Raw genomic sequence first — 17,789 nt, forward strand, 5'->3', positions numbered from 1 at the left:
CTAACAACAATAATCTGTAAAATATAAGAAATAATTCTGTATTTAGAGAAGTTCATATTGAAAATATCAACATTCAGATGAGGGTGTAATTGACTGTATAATTGTAACATTTGGAAAACTGGGGAATTTTTGTGGGATTCAGTATTTGTCCTTGGTATGAAAAATAAATTTCGAAATTTTGTATTAAGCTTAGGTGCATATAATGTTATATAATAAAATAAACCAACACAGTCCAACTTATTGTTAATAATTTTATAAAGAAAGTTTAAAGATTGACAATTTCGTCTAATTTGCAAACTAGTAAAATGGAAATGTTGAAGCATTGTAGCATAACTCTCATAAGTAGGATCATTATTATAAAGTCTATATTGCGGCTGGTCTTTTAATGTAGGCTAAAATGGCCTGTCACAATTTCTGGAAGTACTTTATTTCAAAATTATGTAGCAAAGAATCAGTAACAAACTCAACAAAAACTGAAAGTAATTTCTTTCAAGAAGTTTACAAAAATTACCAGGAACATAAGTATTCGAAGTGATTTCCCTGATCTCATAAACTGAGACGTGGCCATCGCCTTAGTGATTTTGAAACATCATCGGTTCATGTTATTCCGAAAACTTTCACAGCTATGTTACATTGGTCGCTGCGCTTCAACTCTGTTCGGAAGGACAGTGACGTACACTAGTGACTCCACATGACCCCATAAGTAGTCCTGAAGGTTTATGTCCGGTAATCTGGCTGGCCAACCAACTGGTCCTCAACGACCTATCCATTTCGCTGAGTCACAACTCCGAAATACAGCACTTTCAGGAAAAATGTTATAGAGCTTTTCAGTTTGTTCTTACTGCTACATTATACCCATCTAATATTTACACTTATTTATGAATCATCCTCTAGGCCTATGATAGACCGTAAGGTTACAGTGCAGAAGGATTCCTCGGGAAATAAAGAACTATTATTAATGGACGTGTATTTAATTTTACATTTCACAGGATGTTCGCAATTCTATCAAAATCTACCGTAATCTTCCACTGGCATCTTCTGAACCTAAGAATATCGCCTACGAGTTTGTAGTATAAAATCATCAAGTCACCAGACAAGAGCTGACAAGTAGAGCAGTCAACAAGCAGCTTCTACAAAGTGACTAGTATTCATTTCATGGCAGATCTGTGAGAATTTTGATGGACATTCTAGCTGAAGGGTAAGATTCTTTCATTAATGCAATTTCCTTCTCCATTTTCTTTTCACTATTAATTCCGAATGTAAATTTAATTTTTAATTTTTCTTTATACGAAGAATAAAAAATTGCTATTATGATGTCGCAAATATCAATTTCGAGCCTTTCACGGAAATACACATTTAGAGCAGCTCCTGTTATATAGAAATGTGGTTTATAGCATGCTGCCTTCCTAATCCTCCATTAATCTGTTCGTGTGTCTGCCGTCTTCATACGTCTACTATTACATAAGAACATTAACAAATGTTTGTGATAAACAGGCGACAATAACAAATTTATCTTGTCCAATTCATTTTTAAAACATCATTTACGAGTAAATTTATTTGGAAATTAGGTATGTATAAAATGATTATTTTGCTAAAAAAGGGGGGATATTTATTTAAGATTCATCGCGTGGAGTAGTGACCTGCATGTACACTTGCGAAACCCCTTTCAAATCCTGATTGGGACGAGTTACCTGGTTGAGGTTATCCCGAGGTTTATCCTCAACGCAGGAAGACAAAATGCTGGGTAAATTTTGGCTCTGGGCCATTGACTAATTTCTCTGACATCAGCTTCATTTCACTTAGATGATAGATAACCATCGTACCTAATAAAGGGTTATAAAATAAATCAGTTAAAATTTTATTTACTAAAGCACGCAGAGCTGAGAGGTCACGGTTTCGATTCTCGGTGCCCGGAACGAATTTTTCTCAATTTAATAGGTATACAAAATTTCGATTTACGCCTTAAATAATAGACAAACCGCGTCTTCTATTACAAATTTCTACAATATGGAAACTCATATCCCTTGATGAGAAGCTCAGCTATTCAAGCTGCTGCTGTGAAGCTTATTCCAGGAACTAGGCAAAAACTGAATTGAGTTTGATTTTGTTTTTGTTTACAAAAAAGGCATAAATCTCTCCTCTTTTGAGCATTCAATTTAAGAGCCCAGCACGGGTTATATCTTAAAAGACTGTAGTCGTAGCTCATACATAATGCAACATCTAACGGATTTAACGCCACACACAAGGAAAATGTAGTAACATGTTGAATTCAAACAACAGAATCAAGTCTTTTCTTCTGTAATATTAAGCTGGAGGTACATTTTTACTGACTGCGCGCCTGATTGCCTGAATGTCTGTACCCATCTGCATGCGTCAACGCCCGCAATCCTGTCTGACTCCCACACTCTACAGCATGTGTGATTATGTTATGTAGTTTAATATTTATTATTGGAGAAGCTATTTGGAATTCTAAGGAAAAAATTAATTAATCACGAATTAATCATAAAAGTTAACAGTTTTAGAGCTTTCAAACACGATACTGTGAAGTCGACCCATCAATAACATTCGTTACGTTTGTGTACAAATGAGGAGGCGAGACCTCCCTTGTTAGCTGTGCTATCTGAAAGAGAGTTTGTTTCATGATGGCTAATATTAAACGAATCTACTGACACGGAAGTTCATCCCAGACTAAAACTTAACTCCCCTTCCGTAACAATTGGTGATATAGCCACGGCATATGTAAGGTCACAGGACAGGTTTTCCCTCCTCTACTGTACACTTCGCGCAATGAAACTGCAAGTCCCAAATAGGTAGGAGTATAAACTCAACTACTACAAATCAAATGAATTTTATTCCAGGAGCTGCTTCGCGAAACAAAAATTCCGACATATAGTCTACAGGAACATTAAATACTTGTCTACATTATGCTCCATACTAAACATAAATCAACGGTGTGTACCTGTCCAAATCATGCTCAACGACACAGTACTATATGAATGGCATGTACCAGTCCACAATCTGCTCCACACCACAGTACATATGAACGGCGTCAACCTGTCCACAATATGCTCCACACCACAGTACATATGAACGGCGTGAACCTGACCACGATCCGCTCCACAACACAGTACATATGACCGGCGTGAACCTGTCCACAATCTGCTCCACACCACAGTACATATGAACGGCGTGAACCTGACCACGATCTGCTCCACACCACAGTACATATGAACGGCGTGAACCTGTCCACAATATACTCCACACCACAGTACATATGAACGGCGTGAACCTGTCCACAATCTGCTCCACACCACAGTACATATGAACGGCGTAAACCTGACCACGATGTGCTCCACACCACAGTACATATGAACGGCGTGAACCTGTCCACAATCTGCTCCACACCACAGTACATATGAACGGCGTGAACCTGACCACGATCTGCTCCACACCACAGTACATATGAACGGCGTGAACCTGTCCACAATCTGCTCCACACCACAGTACATATGAACGACTTGAACCTGTCCACAATATGCTCCACACCACAGTACATATGAACGGCGTGAACCTGTCCACAATATGCTTCACACCACAGTACATATGAACGACGTGAACCTGTCCACAATCTGCTCCACACCAAAGTACATATGAACGGCGTGAACCTGTCCACAATATGCTTCACACCACAGTACATATGAACGACGTGAACCTGTCCACAATCTGCTCCACACCACAGTACATATGAACGACGTGAACCTGTCCACAATCTGCTCCACACCACAGTACATATGAACGGCGTGAACCTATCCACAATATGCTTCACACCACAGTACATATGAACGACGTGAATCTGTCCACAATCTGCTCCACACCACAGTACATATGAACGACGTGAACCTGTCCACAATCTGCTCCACACCACAGTACATATGAACGGCGTGAATCTGTCCACAATCTGCTCCACACCACAGTACATATGAACGGCGTGAATATGTCCACAATCTGCTCCACACCACAGTACATATGAACGGCGTCAATCTGTCCACAATCCGCTCCACACCACAGTACATATGAACGACGTGAACCTGTCCACAATATGCTCCACACCACAGTACATATGAACGGCGAGAACCTGTCCACAATATGCTTCACACCACAGTACATATGAACGACGTGAACCTGTCCACAATCTGCTCCACACCAAAGTACATATGAACGGCGTGAACCTGTCCACAATATGCTTCACACCACAGTACATATGAACGACGTGAACCTGTCCACAATATGCTCCACACCACAGTACATATGAACGACGTGAACCTGTCCACAATCTGCTCCACACCACAGTACATATGAACGGCGTGAACCTGTCCACAATATGCTTCACACCACAGTACATATGAACGACGTGAACCTGTCCACAATCTGCTCCACACCACAGTACATATGAACGACGTGAACCTGTCCACAATCTGCTCCACACCACAGTACATATGAACGGCGTGAATCTGTCCACAATCTGCTCCACACCACAGTACATATGAACGGCGTGAATATGTCCACAATCTGCTCCACACCACAGTACATATGAACGACGTGAACCTGTCCACAATCTGCTCCACACCACAGTACATATGAACGGCGTGAATCTGTCCACAATCTGCTCCACACCACAGTACATATGAACGGCGTCAATCTGTCCACAATCTGCTCCACACCACAGTACATATGAACGGCGTGAACCTGTCCACAATCTGCTCCACACCACAGTACATATGAACGACGTGAACCTGTCCACAATATGCTCCACACCACAGTACATATGAACGGCGTGAACCTGTCCACAATATGCTTCACACCACAGTACATATGAACGATGTGAACCTGTCCACAATCTGCTCCACACCAAAGTACATATGAACGGCGTGAATCTGTCCACAATCTGCTCCACACCACAGTACATATGAACGACGTGAACCTGTCCACAATCTGCTCCACACCACAGTACATATGAACGACGTGAATCTGTCCACAATCTGCTCCACACCACAGTACATATGAACGGCGTGAATCTGTCCACAATCTGCTCCACACCACAGTACATATGAACGACGTGAACCTGTCCACAATCTGCTCCACACCACAGTACATATGAACGGCGTGAATCTGTCCACAATCTGCTCCACACCACAGTACATATGAACGGCGTCAATCTGTCCACAATCTGCTCCACACCACAGTACATATGAACGACGTGAACCTGTCCACAATCTGCTCCACACCACAGTACATATGAAAGGCGTGAATCTGTCCACAATCTGCTCCACACCACAGTACATATGAACGGCGTGAATCTGTCCACAATCTGCTCCACACCACAGTACATATGAACGGCGTGAATCTGTCCACAATCTGCTCCACACCACAGTACATATGAACGACGTGAACCTGTCCACAATCTGCTCCACACCACAGTACATATGAACGACGTGAATCTGTCCACAATCTGCTCCACACCACAGTACATATGAACGACGTGAATCTGTCCACAATCTGCTCCACACCACAGTACATATGAACGTCGTGAATCTGTCCACGATCTGCTCCACACCACAGTACATATGAACGACGTGAACCTGTCCACAATCTGCTCCACACCACAGTACATATGAACGGCGTGAACCTGTCCACAATCTGCTCCACACCACAGTACATATGAACGTCGTGAATCTGTCCACAATCTGCTCCACACCACAGTACATATGAACGGCGTGAATCTGTCCACAATCTGCTCCACACCACAGTACATATGAACGACGTGAATTTGTCCACAATCTGCTCCACACCACAGTACATATGAACGGCGTGAATCTGTCCACAATCTGCTCCACGCCACAGTACATATGAACGGCGTGAACCTGTCCACAATATGCTTCACACCACAGTACATATGAACGACGTGAACCTGTTTACAATCTGCTCCACACCACAGTACATATGAACGGCGTGAACCTATCCACAATATGCTTCACACCACAGTACATATGAACGACGTGAACCTGTCCACAATCTGCTCCACACCACAGTACATATGAACGGCGTGAATCTGTCCACAATCTGCTCCACACCACAGTACATATAACGGCGTGAACCTGTCCACAATATGCTTCACACCAATGTACATATGAACGACGTGAACCTGTCCACAATCTGCTCCACACCACAGTACATATGAACGGCGTGAATCTGTCCACAATCTGCTCCACACCACAGTACATATGAACGGCGTGAACCTGTCCACAATATGCTTCACACCAATGTACATATGAACGACGTGAACCTGTCCACAATCTGCTCCACACCACAGTACATATGAACGGCGTGAATCTGTCCACAATATGCTCCACACCACAGTACATATGAACGACGTGAACCTGTCCACAATCTCCTCCACACCACAGTACATATGAACGGCGTGAATCTGTCCACAATCTGCTCCACACCACAGTACATATGAACGGCGTGAACCTGTCCACAATATGCTTCACACCACAGTACATATGAGCGGCATGAACCTTTCCACAGTATATTCCTCACTACAGTATATATGAACGGCGTGAGCCTGACCACAATATGCTCCGTATTACAATATATATGAACGGCGTGAGCCTGATCACAATTGGCTCCGTATTACAATATATATGAACGGCGTGAGCCTGATCACAATTGGCTCCGTATTACAATATATATGAACGGCGTGAGCTTGACCACAATATGCTCAGTATTACAACATATATTAACGGCGTGAGCTTGACCACAATATGCTCAGTATTACAATATATATGAACGGCGTGAGCCTGATCACAATTGGCTCCGTATTACAATATATATGAACGGCGTGAGCTTGACCACAATATGCTCAGTATTACAATATATATGAACGGCATGAGCTTGACCACAATATGCTCAGTATTACAATTATATGAACGGCGTGAGCTTGACCACAATATGCTCAGTATTACTATATATATGAACGGCGTGAGCCTGATCACAATTGGCTCCGTATTACAATTTATATGAACGGCGTGAGCTTGACCACAATATGCTCAGTGTTACAATATATATGAACGGCGTGAGCTTGACCACAATATGCTCAGCATTACAATATATGAACGGCGTGAGCCTGATCACAATTGGCTCCGTATTACAATATATGTGAACGGCGTGAGCTTGACCACAATATGCTCAGTATTATAATATATATGAACGGCGTGAGCTTGACCACAGTATGCTCAGTATTACAATATATATGAACGGCGTGAGCTTGACCACAATATGCTCAGTATTATAATATATATGAACGGCGTGAGCCTGTCCGCAATATGCTCCGCACTACTCTATACATGAACGGTGTGTACTTTTCTACATGAACATCTTTACTCTGTGTGTCTTAACGGTTGGCCAATAATTTAATTTTTATTTGATTTATTTTTGTTATTTATGTTATTTCATTTTTATAATTGCAGAAGATATGCAGTGTGCTTTGGAAAAAATTTTCGACATTTGAATATTAATGAAATTTAATGATTTTATGTTTTGCGAAATAAAAACGCAATGATGTTGCTCTGAAACAATAATCTCTCACTGGATCTTCTAATTATCAAATTCTATCCTGTAAAATAAAAATCAAATAATGTATGAAATTATCCTCTCAATAATGAATGATCAATAAATATTTAAATCATTTATGTCCTGAAAGAGAATAATGTTTGCTAGAAGTATAAGGTTCTTAAGACTCAATAAGGAATTTACATGCAATTGAGTTTTCAACTTGGCATAAATTGGGTACTTGAATGACCTCCATGTACAATTTCAGAAGACGCAGTATTTATGTTGTTATAAATATATCGATGTTGTTTTGTAAAAAGGGCGCTTGCAATTCAATCATAAACTCTGAAATGTTTGAGATCCATCATTCCATAAAATGTGTTAATTAGTTTATCTCAGTATTTTCACTATTTTTTGCGATACATCAAGGCAATGAGTCGAGGGAGAATTTATAACAGTTTACTAACATAAGGCCACAAAATTGTTGCTAATGCCCTTCTTACAATACGCCATCGATTATATATAAGTCGCTGTGAGATTTCAACTCACAACCATAGTTTAATGGGGGATCAAAATGTACCTTAACGTTGTACATTAAATGTGTATCATTAAAAATAGCAGACTATTCCTTGAAGGTCAATACAAAATCTATCAACAGCAAGTCAATGTATCAAATTCCTGTTTTCATTTGTTTTTTCATGGTTAATGTTTCCTTCCAGTTTTGTGAAGAACTACATTTCAATTCATTACCCTCTCTGATAGAACGATAGTGAGAATAGTGGACAGTAAATGTTAATTCTGACGTGGCACTGACCTAATTAGGGAGGTATATTCGGTTTAACAATTCAAGGCATGAAGCCCTGCTAATAGTTTCCGTTATTAACTCTTCGTTCTTCTCAAATCTATTGGAAAGCACGAATACCACAGGACTTTGAGGTGACAGAATTCCATTCTTTATGGTGGCGGTTTGTTATCTTGAGCTAGCAGAGGCGCAGCAGTGCGAAGAGCTCCCTTTTCTGAGATCGTAACACGTGGAAGACAAAATTAATTTCCCTCCACAATGATACGTTAGAAATGATTAATATTACTGTATTCGTCACACTTTGAAGGCTTCTGGCCATGCGACAGCACGTTGATGTTGTTCACGTGTTGGGATTCTGTCTAAAAACGGAGCTGCTGCGCAACAATCGACACCATAAGGCCAGGACCGGTATTGCTGATGTCCTGAAGCGTCGCGGATGGGAGATACACGAGGAGATCCACTGCGTTTCATCCTTAGATTCGAACAGAAGAGCAGATATTGTAGCCATCCACGGGACTCAGTCTAAGGGAATAGTTCTTGATCCTACAATCCGGTTTGAGAGGGATACCCTGCAGGCACAGCACGTTGGTGAGGAGAAGAGACCCATTTATAAATCCTGCATCTCATACCTATGTGAGAAATATAACATTCCCACCAGTCAGTGGAGTGTTTCTGGTCTTTTGTTGGTGCACGTGACACACTTCCTAAATTCACATGTATTATTTTAAAAGCACTCGGTCTCCGATTTTTTGAAATTCAAAAAATTTTATTGAATATTCTTAAGGATTCAACCCAAATATTACATTACCATTTATATTTTGGCCATTAATGATTCTATTGTGTTTGCATTTCTCTGGATTTTTTTACAATTCATATATTTAATTATATTTGTCTTTTGTCTTTCTGTAGTGCTTTTATTCTGGATCTTTATGGTCACCGGCCTCGGTAGCGCAGTTGGATAGCGCTGGCCTTTTGTGTTCGAGGTTCGATCCCGGCTCAGGTCGATGGCATTTAAGTGAGCTTAAATGTAGATTTACTGGCATGTAAAAGAACTGCGGGACAAAATTCCGGCACAACGGCGACGCTGATATAACCTCGGCAGTTGCGAGCGTCGTTAAATAAACTTTTTTTTTCTTTATGGTCACCCTCATTGAGGGTAGATTATTTTATTAAAAAATAAAACCTAACCATATTAATTTTTGTGACATACTAACTTTATTGTTGTGTGCATCGTTAGTAAACCTATGATCTCGATTTTAATAATCGGTGAAGCTCTTTCATTCCGTTATTAAAATGTCCCATGAAAAGTGAATGTAATAGGAGTCATGTCCTTCATTGCGCTTTGCAATATTATAATAACTGTAACAGAGGAGAATTTTTAAGTTGAAATAAATAACCAGAAAAATTGTTATTCCTTTCGAGGGCCGACCGGCAAAGAACTTTCTTCTTAAACATCTGTAACCACATTGCATGCATCTAGTGCCAGAAACAGTAACCACTCAACCGCAGATAGTATCACAACAATGTTGTTTACCCAGTGTGCGAGTCTGTGATGGGATCTTGTGGCAAAAGAGCAATTAACCAACTCGATTATTGTGTATATTGATTAGTTTCGGGTGCACGTAGCTTTCAGGTAACATACGTCAATGCTATTCCTTTATTAAACGGAGCATTTGAGAAACTTTAGTGTAATATCATTGAAGTTGCGTTCGAGAGAGAATTACTTGTCCCCAGGGCAATTTGACTATAATAATAATAATGAGAAAAATGCGCTCGAGTTGAGCATTAATGTCCAAGTTTAGTCTTTGCCATAGTCTGTTATTGGTTTAACTCTCTTCGCACACGTTATAATGTGGTATTTCCTACATCTTTGCCCGCACAGCACACATTTGCAGTCTTCGGTCAGTACATGGAACTTGTTGTTCACACATATTTTATGATGAAACCCGTGTATTGCGAGTCTTGTTGTCACGTGTCTCTGGCTCCTATACTCCCTGGTCCAGCTGTCGTCTAGCATGGCTGATGTGGTGTAGAACTCTAGGTCTATCTCCTTCTTCTTCCGGTCTCTTATGCTTACCAGTTCCTGGTAGGATGGTAGCCAGTGCTGCGAACTGATATCATCTACGAAATATGTCTCTCTCATGAGCTCATATACAAGGCGGGATGGTGCTGCTTTTCCGACTCCTAGTATCCGTTTCATAAACATAGTCTTGACTTTTTCTATTCTAATCATGTCACCAATCTTGAGTTTTTCCCAAATGAACTCTATTCCGTACGTTATAACTGGTGCTACCACCGTTTTGAATAGTGTCATCGCTGTGATTGTCGACAGATTGGTTATGTTCGGAATGTTGTATGAGGCTTTGATGGCTGCTGCAGCTCTTTCTTGAACGTGCATACCGAAAGATATTGCTGTTGTCTGTAATGTAATTCCCAGGTATTTATATTTCCCTACAACTTGTAGGGGCTCGTCATATAAGGTTATTCTGTCTTTGGGCGCTATTTTTCCGCCCTTCCTGAATGTCATTTGCACTGTCTTCTCTTTGTTTACATCCAGGTCGTTTTCTTCTGCCCAGTTTTCTAGATTTTGTAGCGCCTTCTGCACGTCCTCTTTTACTGCCGACCCTATCACCATGTCGTCTGCCAAATTGACGATCCGGGATGTTTCCCTCGGTGGCCTCTATTAATCTTCTGTTGAGTATCGTCGTGAATACTTTGAAGGAAGTGTTTTCTAGTGCCACTCCCCTAAATGAGTCCGGTGATGCTCTGTGTCCTTTCCCTTTATAGAGTATCTTTAGCGTCGCTGTTTTCCATGTTTCAGGGATTTTCCCTGTCTGAAGGCACTTGTTCATAAGGTCCAGCCATAGTTCCTCCATACTATTGAGGGAATCTTTGATATGTTCCATGTATATATTGTCTGGGCCTGCAGCTTTTTTGTTTCTTCTGCCTGTGATTGCTTGCCTGAGTTCTGTTGATGTTATTAATTCTAAGTTGTGTATGGACTCTGTTGGTTCCATGTCATATGCCGGTCTTTTTTCTGTTTATTCAATATCTCCGAGAAATGTGTTTCCCATTCCTTCACGTGTATTTTTTCTGCTATAGGTGAGATTCTCTTTCTCAGCCCTATGAAAGAATTTGATTTTGCATCCTCCGCTAGTTTTCTTGCCTCCTTTTCAATATATTCCTCTCTTTTCCTTTTAATTGTAGATTTGTATTTCCTTCTTTTCCCTGCGTACTTCTTTTGTGTGTTTTTGCTATGTATAGTGCCTGCAGAGTTTCCTTCCGTTCCTTGTAGCATTCTTGGTCGAACCACATTTGCGCCTGTCTTCTTCTTCTGATTTTCACGGCTTTCTTTATTACTTCCGTAGATACTTCCAGGGCTTCTTCCAGTTTGCCTTCTTCTATTAGTGTCCTCGCTCTCCCGATGTTGTCTTTGTTCTATTTTATTATTTCCTGCTCTATTTTTCTGGTGTATATGTTTGGTCCGTTTGCTTCTTTTCTCGGTTGGGGTATTTCCATTTGAAAGGTTGTCTTTATGGGGATATGTTTTCTTATGGGGGCTGCTGTTGACGACCATAGTCCTTCTTGTTTCGTTAGTTTTAGGTGTTCTCCTTTATAGAACACTAGGTCGATTGTGCTGGATCCGTTATGAGCAATGTAGGTTGGTATTTCCTTTTTATTCGCTAGTCTGAAGCCTTCTTCTTCTAGGGTTTCTAGAAGTATGTGTGTTTTGGCGTTCTGCTTGTCTAGTCTACAGTTGAGGTCTCCGGCCAGAATTACATTTTTATCGGTTCTTGTTTGTTTGATGGCTTTATATACCAAATCTATTACGTTTTGGACGGGAACGTTTGGTTGTATATATAAACCTATTACCGTTATTGTGGTAGTTTTGACTATTATCACATTTTCCTCCTTGGTAATTCTTTCAATGTTCCCTGTTTTCCCCTTTAGGAAACAAGTAACTCCTCCTGTTGGTCTTCCCTCCGTCGGCGTCGCTAGTGTGTGTATTGTGTAGTACCCTTGAAGCTCTATGGGGTCGGTGAGGAAGGTTTCTGTTAGTATCATTGCGTCTGTATTCTCCATTATCGCCTCTGGTATGTAAGGTAGTGCAGTTTTCATTCCCTCGATGTTCCATAGTAGTATGTTTATGTTCTTTTTCTCGAGTATTGAGTACTAGTAACTTTCATGGATGGATAATTTGTGTACCTTTCATCCGTTTTACATCTGTTGTAGGCTATTCCTACATGACAGTACACAGTTTGGGTAATCTATAGCACGCAACACTGAAGGTTATTTTGACGAAAAAAATTGAAAATGCTCTAATTGTCAGAGGAAAGTTTGTTTGGAATGTGAAGAATTCATATAGGACGTCTTGACTTAAAACATTGTACAAAATAGGTAAAAATTTGGACGAATTCATCAGTGTAGTGAACCTAACAATGATTATTTAACATGTGAAATAAAGAGATAGAATACACTTTGAAATGAACGAGAAACGCCCATTTCACTTGAATTTATTTTATTCAAGGTCTGCAAAACCCTAAACTAACCTAAGCTGTCACATATTGGTATATGAGAGGCACACCAAAAGTCTAAACTAACCTATCCTAACCTGTCACAGATTCGTATGTGCAAGGCATATGAAAAGCTTAAATTAACCTAATCTAATCTAACCTGTCACGGATTCCCGCACCATAGAACTTAGAAAAAATCAAGTTAGAAGTTTCAGTGTCGCGTGCTATAGAAAAGCCCACAGTTTACCAACAAATTTAACTATTTGCACGAAAGTGAATTGAGAGGTGGTGGACAGTGTCAACACCGTCTGCGTACACTATAAATTTTGTTTATATTCACCCAGACATAAATCCGGGTCTTTGTCGTTTTAGTCTTTTTCCCAAGCATCGGCATGGACAATTTTTGTCCAGTTTCTGCCTTCCCAGAAACTTAATTAGTCGTTATACCCATTTTCATGCGACTTAGTTTTTAGCCACACAGAACAACACGAGCCGTTTACAACGTTGTCTAGTTGTAATGTTAAGACTCGGTCGCTGTTAGTTGTGGTAAGCTAAATAATACATGCACACATACAAAATACTGTAGCCACAAAGAAGATGAGACGTATGAACTAAGTCGCGTGAAAACATTAAATCATTGATGTATGTTCAACGAATCTGATTGTTATTTTTGTATGACTTCTCTGTTGAACTTTATCTATTGGTCTATGATCTATGATCAACTTATGAAATTCTAGAAATATTGTAACGCGCCATAAAAGCGTCGAGACGGAAGTTAATAAATTGTAAAAATCTATCGTCTTTTGCCGAGATGATGCCGAGGACTCGCCATAGATTACATGATCATGAAATTAGAAATAGTGAACAAATTATGCTCTCTTTTCTTTGAGCGAGATGACAGTATCCTATGGAAATTTCGCAAAATCTTCCTAGCATAGCACATATAACAACTTTTACAGCCGCCATGAGAGTCATCCAACCTTCTATCAGTTTTGTTCCTTATTTCGCTGCAGAGTGACGTCATTGATGTCACCGGTCCGGTGAAATTCGGAATACGCTGGAAGTTAACTATTGTATGTAAGTAATCCATATATCTATAAATTCAATAAATCGAATGTAGCTGTCTTTGTAATTAATTTAAATAGCATTGAATCTTAAATTATCTGAAATCAAGATTTCCTATAGGTATATCCTGAATAGTACGAGCATAATAAGACGAGTACGAATAAAACCAGCATAAGTTAAAACAAATGGTATGAGGTGGTATGACGAATGAAATTAACTAAACAAGTAAAATGTTAGAGTGAGTGGGAACAAAGTAAAGTAAGTTCTTATAATGAGTAATGACTTGTCAGAAATGAGTTCGACTATGGTCATCAGTGGGAGACGAATGCAGTAGCCAACCGGTCAACAAGTCATCCGACCTAAGTCAGCGTACAACAGAAATGGGATCATAACAACTAGTGTACGATATAACCGACCACAACATTTTCTTTTCTAGTATAAAATTTTAACAAATTACTATGTGTTGCCAGAATCCTCAGTACTCTAATTTTGAGCTCTTCAGTACAGAATTATCAGAAATCGAAAAACAACTGATTAGAACTAGAAACGTCAATGTACGTTTAAAATAAAAACAAGAAATACTTGTCTTCATCATTGTGTAAAACTATAATGTGGCACTCAACAAGATGAAAAGTGGCATCTCTCCCACATCCTGTAACATCAAGAGTTGTCGAGATCAGAAAATCCCTTGCCTCACTCAAAGCGTTAGAAGTCGTCGTTGTCCTCCAGTGGATACCTTCGCATGTTGGTATTTCAGGGAATGAGATCGCGGACTCCCTAGCAAAGAAGGAAACTGAAATATTGTTACGGACGACTCCCAACTTGCGTATCACAACTTGAAACGATTAGTTAACCGCCGCTCATTTAAGAATGAATTTCTCTTAGATGTTAAAATAAAGAGTGATGGCAAGAAATGGGTTAGTCTTGTTGATAAGTCGGAGATACTTCCTGATTACCCCCGTAAAGAGACTGTACTCGTATTTGTCATAAGGATTGCCACAGGACACGACTGCCTGGCGGAATATTTACATAAACTGGGTATTTTACCAACCGAGCGGACTAGCGGCGTGGTAGAGGGTTGGCCTTGCATTCGGGAGGTCCGGGGTTCGATCCCAGAGGCCGGTAATCCTAACTGAGTTTTTTTTTTTATGGTTTCCTCAGTTATTTCCAGGCGAATCCCTCTTGAAACTCCGGCCATGGACGGCGATCCTTCCCTTAATCCTTTCATATGTGTGAGTGAATGATGTGTAATGTCTTAAATGTTTGTGTTGTATCGGAAGTGGCCTTGGCATTGAGCTGATCCCTCATCCGGGGAGGCCCTCCATGTCCTTGTGTGGTCAAAAAAGTATGTATGTGATCCATAAATTAATTCCTTTCCCGACAGGTCGCGGTCCTGTAAGGCCCGGGTGGCGTGGGTCGTGTAAATGCACCTAAAAGGGAGAGGGTAAACTAAGGTAAAGGAAGGAAGGGTATTTTACCATCACTTCAGTGCATCGTTTGTAATGAGGAAAATTCTATTATGAATTGGGAACATTTAAATGTTTGTAAAAAAACTTGTAAATTTTAAATCTTCTATGGGTATTTTGTACTGGTCTGTCAGAAATCAAATGATGTTGAATCAATCTGGTTGAGCATTACATACATACATACATACATACATACATACATACATACATACATACATACATACATACATACATACATACATACATACATACATACATACATACATACATACATACATACATACATTCATACATCTTTTAGGTTCGGATATATTATATAATGTGTTTCATTTTGTGCCATTTCCATTTTTAATATGTGTGTTCTTTTAGAGAGTAGTTGGATGTAATCATAGGTGGGGGGGGGGGAGAAGCTACAAAGGAGGACTTGTTTAGAGTACAAAGCACGTACGGTCAGAAGACCCGTGCATTGGATTTTAGACAAAATTATGATAATATAAAATTTGTATGTATAATATTACTCAATAAATCCATCTATTTATCTGTCTGTCTGTCTATCCATCTATCTACATACATACATACATACATACATACATACATACATACATACATACATACATACATACATACATACATACATACATACATACATACATACATACATACATACATCTTTTAGGTTAGGATATACTATATAATGTGTTTTATTGTGCCATTTCCATTTTTAATATGTGTGTTCTTTTAGAGAGTAGTTGGATGTAATCATAGGTTGGGGGGGGGGAGAAGCTACAAAGGAGGACTTGTATAGGGTACAAAGCACGTACGGTCAGAAGACCCGGGCATTGGATTTTAGACAAAATTATGATAATATAAAATTTGTATGTATAATATTACTCAATAAATTCATCTATTTATCTGTCTGTCTGTCTGTCCATCCATCTACATACATACATACATACATACATACATACATACATACATACATACATACATACATACATACATACATACATCTTTTACGTTAGGATATATTATATAATGTGTTTTATTGTGCCATTTCCATTTTTAATATGTGTGTTCTTTTAGAGAGTAGTTGGATGTAATCATAGGTGGGGGGGGGGAGAAGCTACAAAGGAGGACTTGTTTAGAGTACAAAGCACGTACGGTCAGAAGACCCGTGCATTGGATTTTAGACAAAATTATGATAATATAAAATTTGTATGTATAATATTACTCAATAAATCCATCTATTTATCTGTCTGTCTGTCTGTCTATCCATCTATCTACATACATACATACATACATACATACATACATCTTTTAGGTTAGGATATATTATATAATGTGTTTTATTGTGCCATTTCCATTTTTAATATGTGTGTTCTTTTAGAGAGTAGTTGGATGTAATCATAGGTTGGGGGGGAGGGAGAAGCTACAAAGGAGGACTTGTATAGGGTACAAAGTACGTACGGTCAGAAGACCCGGGCATTGGATTTTAGACAAAATTATGATGATATAAAATTTGTATGTATAATGTTACTCAATAAATTCATCTATTTATCTGTCTGTCTGTCTGTCCATCCATCTACATACATACATACATACATACATCTTTTACGTTAGGATATATTATATAATGTGTTTTATTGTGCCATTTCCATTTTTAATATATGTGTTCTTTTAGAGAGTAGTTGGATGTAATCATAGGTGGGGGGGGAGAAGCTACAAAGGAGGACTTGTTTAGGGTACAAAGCACGTACGGTCAGAAGATCCGTGCATTGGATTTTAGACAAAATTATGATAATATAAAATTTATATGTATAATATTACTCAATAAATCCATCTATTTATCTGTCTGTCTGTCTGTCTATCCATCTACATACATACATACATACATACATACATACATACATACATACATACATACATACATCCTACATACATACATACATACATACATACATACATACATACAAAGAAGAAAAGCAGTAGCCGTTCTTCTTTTACTGCTATACCTATTCATTACTGAATACTGTCGATCAACGTTGGCTAAAACATAATGATCTGCCGTTATTAGTAATAGTTGCTATGCATATAAACCTGCCCAGTGTCAAATGCTGTATCTTACGCATCCAAGACATCTGTCGCCAACTCACTCCTCTTCCTCCCTCAGTTTTTCCTTTCACGGTAAGTCCAAGAAAATATTTTATTTCTCAGAATGTGTGCTACGTACATTATGTTTTTGTGTGTTATTATTTAAAAATAATTGGAGCTGTCTTTCCATTTGCCTAGACCAAAGTAATAGGGGCCTAGAGGATCGAAATAAATTTGGGA

General features: G+C 39.3%; 2 protein-coding genes across 3 annotated transcripts in view; one reads left to right on the forward strand and one right to left on the reverse strand.

Moving 5' to 3' along the window:
• Positions 1-17,789, forward strand: part of Syt4 (Synaptotagmin 4) — a 527,459-nt gene that overhangs the window by 307,479 nt on the left and 202,191 nt on the right. The gene's annotated exons all lie outside the window — the stretch shown is intronic.
• The window catches only part of LOC138696368 (arylsulfatase B-like), a 205,346-nt gene that overhangs the window by 105,456 nt on the left and 82,101 nt on the right, over positions 1-17,789 (reverse strand). The window lies entirely within an intron of this gene.

The sequence above is a fragment of the Periplaneta americana genome, chromosome 3 (assembly GCF_040183065.1).
Source record: "Periplaneta americana isolate PAMFEO1 chromosome 3, P.americana_PAMFEO1_priV1, whole genome shotgun sequence".
In the NCBI taxonomy this organism is placed as follows: domain Eukaryota; kingdom Metazoa; phylum Arthropoda; class Insecta; order Blattodea; family Blattidae; genus Periplaneta; species Periplaneta americana.